The sequence below is a fragment of the Frieseomelitta varia genome, unplaced genomic scaffold (assembly GCF_011392965.1).
Source record: "Frieseomelitta varia isolate USP_RPSP 00005682 unplaced genomic scaffold, Fvar_1.2 scaffold_168, whole genome shotgun sequence".
Taxonomy (NCBI): domain Eukaryota; kingdom Metazoa; phylum Arthropoda; class Insecta; order Hymenoptera; family Apidae; genus Frieseomelitta; species Frieseomelitta varia.
The window spans coordinates 313542-321247 of NW_025109394.1; positions in this window are offsets into that span (position 1 = coordinate 313542).

Genomic DNA, 7706 nt, shown 5'->3' on the forward strand with positions numbered 1-7706 from the left:
CTCGAGAGAGGACGAGAAGAGTTAAAGGGTAGTAAGGAGGACGACTCTCAAGTACACGGAAAAGTTGGAGAAACTTCGGTTGGATACCGTCTGTTCCCGCTGGCGTTTTATTATTTTAACGCTTCTGATACCAGAGCCCCGGCTGGCTGTTTCCCCGTCCGTCGGTCTCGGCGGTTTTGTTTTTCAAACAGGGGGACTTTTCGTCGTTTCGCCTCGTCCCGGTGCTCGTCCATGCGGCCGCGATTCCATGCTACCGTAACTTTCGATCGTCAGATCGACCCCTTCGTCTCTCCCCCCCCCTCCCCCCTCCTCCTGAGTTGAAATTTAGATTCTTTCAGGGAAGTGGTTTTGTAATTGTAAGAGGAGTCGGTCGCTAGAAAAATACTCCCACGTGTTTGAAAGTAAGATGACAAGTCACGTCACATGTGACGAAGTTGTGTATAACAACGTCGACGAATTTGTAGCAGAGCTTTTATCTTACGAGCTTTCAGTTCGCGAATGTCGTCAAATTGTTGCAACGAAATGTAAACTGCAGCAAACGATGACTTTCTAATTACTAATAGATAATACTTGAATCTTGAATTTTGAAATAATGATCCAGGAAAGAAGTTTTTACTGTAATAGTTTCTTGAATGTTCTTCTTAATCTGGAATAGTTAATAGTTACATGAATAGGTGGAATGAATTTTAATTGCTTTTCTCAGTATATTAGCCAAGTTGAAACAAACTTAAAATAATATAATATAATAAAATAATATTATATTATTTTAAGTTTGAAATAAACTTAAAATAATATAATAATATAATAAATAAAATAATATAATATACTTTTTTCAGTACATTAGTCAAGTTTGAAACAAACTTAAAATAACATAATATAATAAAATAATATTATATTATTTTAAGTTTGAAATAAACTTAAAATAATATAATAATATACTAAATAAAATAATATAATATACTTTTTTCAGTATATTAGTCAAGTTTGAAACAAACTTAAAATAATATAATATAAATTATAAGATACATGATATTAAATGAAACCTAATTAATAAGTCTCAAAAAGACTTTAGCATTTAAGATGATTGTTGAACTACATGTATGTTACTGTATTGTAACATATGTTCAATTTTTACCAAACAGTATGTTGCCATATTGTAATACACATGTTTACAATAAATCGTGTAACTATTTTCAGAATGACTTTATATTTAACCAACATGATAATAATCATAACAGCTGTGTTTCACCACAATGTTAATCAAACTTTAAAATATTTTATGTAACATATTCATAATATATTCATAAAAATTAGTATCACACTATGTAGGTGTTCGAATACTTTCGCGTGCAACTTTATACATTATTTACGTATATTATATGAAACATTTTAAAATTTTATATCGATTGACATAATGATAAAGATTTACGTATGATGATTGTATGATAATTTCTATATAAATAATTTTTCTTAACACTGGCCACTGTCATTTCATTTACATACATCGTAATTTATACTCGTTTTACAAAATTCTAAACAGATTTTCATTCACTCGAAAATAATACCCGAAGAAGAAATTCGTAAGAAACCTTAACTTGATTTCACTTCTCTCGTTTTTATTGCCTCGGGTAAAGGATCGACTCAACTGGCCAGGTTCAAGTTAAATACTTTACATTTCTTTAATAACTTCCTTCGTAAAATTTACTTATCTCAATTTACCGCTGGCAGCAAACTTTCATTATTCTCGTTTTTCCACCCTCTCCCTTCCTCTCTCTCTCTCTCTCTCTCTCTCTCTCTCTTTCTTTCTCTCTCGCTCGCAGAGCAAACGATGAGAAGAGAAAGCAAGAGAATGGTCAAAACAAGAAAAACGAGCTCTGAAAATAAGACGACTGAACGAAATTCCTTTTCGATATTGTTTAGTACAGAACAGAGTCCACTGATCCAATTAATAATAAATAATTAATTAAATTAATTAAATGAGACTATTCCTGAAAGATTTCTGAAGTATTAATAAATAATCTGTGTGCTGTATCGATTAATGCATCAAAGAACGCACGATTCTGTAATATTTCAAAACTTTAATATCTATGAAATTTTACAATTACATAAAAATTATTAGTATCATTTTCTTCGTAAAAAAATTTTTCCATATCTCTAAAAAACAACGAAAACTTATATTATAAATACATTTATACAATGTTACACATTTATACATATACCAGACTTATAGATAAATTCATGTATTTTTAAATTTTGTTTTATAATGAATTTTATGTTTTAAATTTCACGTAATTTCTTTAAAAAAAAATGTAATCATCTATATATCAGTTATATTGTTTTTTATGAGGAGTTTCATACAACAACGAAACACAATTCTAATCCATTATTATCGTCAAAAATTATCACAAAATCTAGTAAGAGAGGCCAGAAACTCAAATGAACCATTTAATTCTATGAAATATTGTATCGTACAAATAAATCTGAAATGCTTTAGTTTACCTGTCAGAGATATGTTAAAATATATTGAAGCATGTCATCAAAGATGAACGTATTCTTAATTCGTTATATTCTCCATTCGATATTAATTAATAACATTTGACAAAGAATTTACCTATAATCACGCGTATTATTTTCAATTCAAGAGCTCCTTTCTTTTCACGCAAACGATGTTAATAAAAAAAGTGAAATTCATGAAACGTAGAGTCAAGATCAATTTCTCTCGTTTCTCAAATACGAGTTGTCCGACGCGAACGCGTTAAAACACAACGAAACAACCCTGGTTTCCCCGCCTACCGCTATTATTTTCCACGGCATTCACCATCTTGGATATTAAAACTGCAAAACAATCGCGATGCTGGAATGAATAGACCGCGTTCAACCAACCACGGGACTTGATGGCCCGGACATTTTCGAACAGAACACGTGAACTCTCACAACCGAAAAGTCGTTAGTTCTCGCGGCGAAGTTCTTCTTTGAGAGGAGTCGTGTCTCCTCTCGGGGAGAAGAGGAGAAAAAAGAAAGAGAAATATTAATTTTCAACGAGAGAAAAAGAGAGAGAGAGAGACGAACATAAAAGATAAAAAAGTCAGTGATCTGAATAAATAAATATTTTTCTTAGCAATAATTTGCTAGAATTCAATCTTCATGTTAAATTTAAGCTGTGTAAGTTCTTTTTAGATTCGTCAGAAATATATGTATGTGTTTATTCTAAATAGAGACATCTCTATTTGAAATTAGCAACTATGAAATTAGTAACTATGAAATTAACAGTTAGAAAGCATCGAATATTCCTGTGACTCGTTGCACGAAATATCTCACCTATTTCAATTAAAGTTCTGTCAAATTTCCTATCAAATTCTTCTACATGAAATTAAAAAAACAGTGCCTCGGTTATTCAAAGAAAGCAGAATAACAATGTAACACTACGCTCCAAAGTAAAAGTTGCTCCCAAAGACGGTAGCTCTCGAAACGAAAAAAAAAATAAAAAAAAATTAAGTTTCCTGGACGCACGTTGCTCTGGTTGCGAGCATATTTCTACCAGTTTGGCGAAATTCGGGACATAAAAGTCCCGATAAATTTTGCATGGGAATAACAAACTGAGGCTGGCAAACATCGCGAAACATGAATACATATGTCTCGATTTTGATGCAGAACGTTGAAACGCGAAGCCGTTTGTAACTTCGGAATTCCGTTCGGCACGACCCGAAACCGGCGATCGCCGGATATCTTATCGATCGTGATGTATGGAAGTTTGACATGGAAATTTCGGCGCGCAGTCGCCGACGGTAATGATTGAAGTTTCGTTAAAACTTCTGCGCGAGGAAAAATCGTTGGCCCCGGGTGGGGAAGGGGGACCTGACTCTGTCGATCTATCATTCGAAAATGTAAATTCTCATTGTTTGGAAGAGCGATGCTCGATACAGGGGTGAATCGGGATTGTTTGCGGGGCGCTGCATTTAAATTTTCGTCGAACGGTACGACGAAAAGTAATCCGTTCGTTGAAACGACATCGGAGTGCCAGCATCCGATAATGACGTTTATGGATAAATTCTTACAAACAGAGATTTTATGACTTCATCTTGAAATTGAATGGAAAATCGTGCAATGAATATTTTATTGAAATTTCTATGGCGAAAATACTTGTTCCAGATTTTGCGCGATGTAAAAATTCTTCGCAACTTTGCTCGAATAAATTTAAGTTTATTGTGAAATTTATGTGTAATTGATATACAATTTATTTACAGTGAAGTTTGTTTAAATAAATATTAAGACAATGATAGTGCACATATGTTGATCGAGAATTATACATAATGTTGTGTCAAATTGGCTCATTTTTTTTTTTTTTTTTAAGAAACGATAAGAATTAATTAACGAGAATCATTTTTCAGTTTTAAGTTTGTCATGATCTCAAGGAAACAATCATTGTACATTTATAGAATTTCTAGTTCGTTATTTGTGTTATATATTTTTTTCACTAACAGTGGTAACTATCGTAATTGCGGTGGCGAAAATATAATATATATAAAAATTACAAAATTACGTTATAATTAATATTATAATTGTATATTCAATTATATTACGATCAATTTTAAACACCTGTCAATAACATCTACTCATTTTTTATTTAATGTGTATTGTTTGTAGTAAATATTTCGTAAATTTAATACACATTTTCTAATTATGTATGCTATTGGATTTTATCAATGTAATCGTGGTAATTATTATACCTCATTGCTAATGGAGTTAATGCACGTAACGTAATTTCCTACAAATGCTCAAGTACCTTCATGAACCACCATATACACTTTCAAATTCGTTCTAAATTTTACTAATACAATGATAATGATCCCATTATAGTGCTTATGAAATTTGAAAATGTTCTAATATATTTATAAAAAATTTCTACAAATATTTTTTCTTTCAAAGTATAGTACTGTTTGAATAAATCTGTACAATTGCAATGTCCTAATCACGACCACATTTTATTATAACAAAATTTTTAGATGCTTTACGTAATATACACGTCATTTATTATATATTATAGACGTATAATACATTAACAGAAAATCATTATTTTTTCACGAAACGCCGTTCTCAACCTTCTTCGAAATCCGTGCATCGAGAAAGTCAAATCACTCTATAAGACTGTTCGCATAATATACCTATATCTTACAATTCCTATATTTTCACAAATGTATGGTGCTACTAAAATTCCCAAACGCTTTATATATATTCATAAACATAAAAATAGGAAAGTATGCAAAATAGATTTTGCGCACAGATTTCATTCGGCAAAAGACGAAATATTCTATACACGTAATATTCATAAAAACATCCTTCAAATATTCAAATACAATCCACCATACCATCGCACCATCCGCGGAAAATCATTACTCTTTCACGAATCCCCCTCCCCGTGACAAACGTCGCACTGTCCTCGAACCCGTGCAACGTTTGAAATCCAACTCAGGGCACCATCACGAAGACATCGTGATAGAAAAAAAAAAAAAAAAAAAAAGAAAAAAACGTTCCATCACGGAGACGAAGAAGAAAAAGGTCGCAAGGTGGCAAGCGTGCAAGGAAATGAATACGGCCGCGCAATATCGCCGGCTTTGTTCCCATCGTTCGGTGGGGGATGTTCGCGCGTAACAAGAAATCGCCAGACAGTGCTTCGTTTGTTCGTTCGTTCCCCGAAGATATCGAGGATCGCGGAAGACGCGTGTGAGAAGTGAGCACGAGAGCAAAAAGGGGGATGATGATGGTTCGGCGATGAGCGTGGTCGCACGCAGTAGTAGAGGCGGCTATTGAGCCGGCCGGCCGACTCGCGGCATCCTCATTAAAAATAATCAATATCGCGATATTAACAAATGCCCCTCGCGGCTTTACCAATTGCCCGTCGCCCGTCGTTTCCCCCATCGTTGAAAAATCAATAGCACGTCCGAGCTAGCCGGCACGCCACGTCGTGGAGTTGCCGAAGACATTTTTAAATGCGTCACGTCAGCATCCTCCCCATCACTGGCGATGGATTCTGCGAACGCTCGCGCGCGTTGCGATATTATTTGTTGCACGTTACGTATACTTTCGAAGTATACGAACGGACTGCAACTGTTGGTTGCTGACAACTGAACACGATGTGTCGGGGAACACACTTGTACATATGTATGCACGTACGTACGGTAATCTGAATCGAAACGGGTTACTGTCACCATCTTTTTTAGTCCTCCCGTTGATGGTGATGGTGTTTCAATGCGAACGTGGTGATTTCCGAGTGAGAGGAATGTGATTGAAATGAAAAGGGTTATTGTGCGTTGAATGGAGGAACGTTGAAACAGTTCCCCGTCGGGAACTATCGTTTGCGAGTATTTGGATGAAATACACTTCAAAAAGACTCTTTAATCTAAGTTGTCTGGTCTTGTTTCAGACAACCAGATACAGTGTTAATGTAATATATGGGGATACAGTTCCAAATATATAAATTTTATTTCAAATGAGACACTTTAAACTAGTCCAATTTTGTCTCAGGTACAATATTTATTATATAATATTATATATATATATATAATATTATTAATATTATTATTATACAATATTTATTATATAATATTATATATATAATATTATTAATATTATTATTATACAATATTTATTATATAATATTATATATATAATATTATTAATATTATTATTATACAATATTTATTATATAATATTATATATATAATATTATTAATATTATTATTATATAATATTATATATACAATATTATTAATATTATTATTATACAATATTATATAATATTATATATATATATAATATTAATATTTTAGTAGATATTCTTTTAGAATCTTGGGGATAAAGTAGTTAATTCTATATATATGTATAAATAAAATTATATAGGATATATTATTCTTTATATAGGATCTATGAATAAAGTATTTAAATTAATAGTAATGTGTCTGGGAGTTTATTAAATATGCTGGCATTGGTTTATTAAATTCGAGCTTCAAATAAATAAATCTGACAAGATCGTATAATTGTGAGTAGACTCTTGCTTTTTACAAAATAATTCTTACAAAATATGAATTTGCATAAAAATTTCTAGGATGCACTATCGTTTATATTCATCCTTGAGAAGGAACATTTTTGTATTCATATGACTAGGTTGTTCAGTCCAGTTTTATCATCTCGATGGCAACGCATTGCACGTCCAATTATATCAACGGTCGCACCATGAGAAAAAAAAATAAAAAAGAAAAAAAGAAGAAGAAGAAGAAGAAAATTCATGGTGGAGGAAAAGCCACGAAATCCAATTTCCTCGGGGCGAGAAGCCCGGGCATCCGTAGCAATCGTTTCCTAAAATGTACTTTACGCTGACCGTAAAAAACGGAAGCGGAAAATTTTTCTCCTTTCGGCAAACTTTCGAAGTCGCGTTTCCCTTTCGAATTTCATTGTCGTACTCTCGGGGATCCACTTAGCGAAAACTGAATTTCAGGTGAAATTCCGAGTCGAACAAAGAACCATCAGCCATTCAACGTGGATCGCTGCTCTCCCGAGGAAACCTTCGATATTAAACACACCGACGATCCTATCGAAATGAAAACAAAAAAAAAAAAAAAAAAAAAAAAAAGAAAAAAAGAAAAAAGAAGGAAAAGGGAAAGAAGAGAATTTCCGAGTTAACCGTTCGATCATTGTAAAGTAATACAACA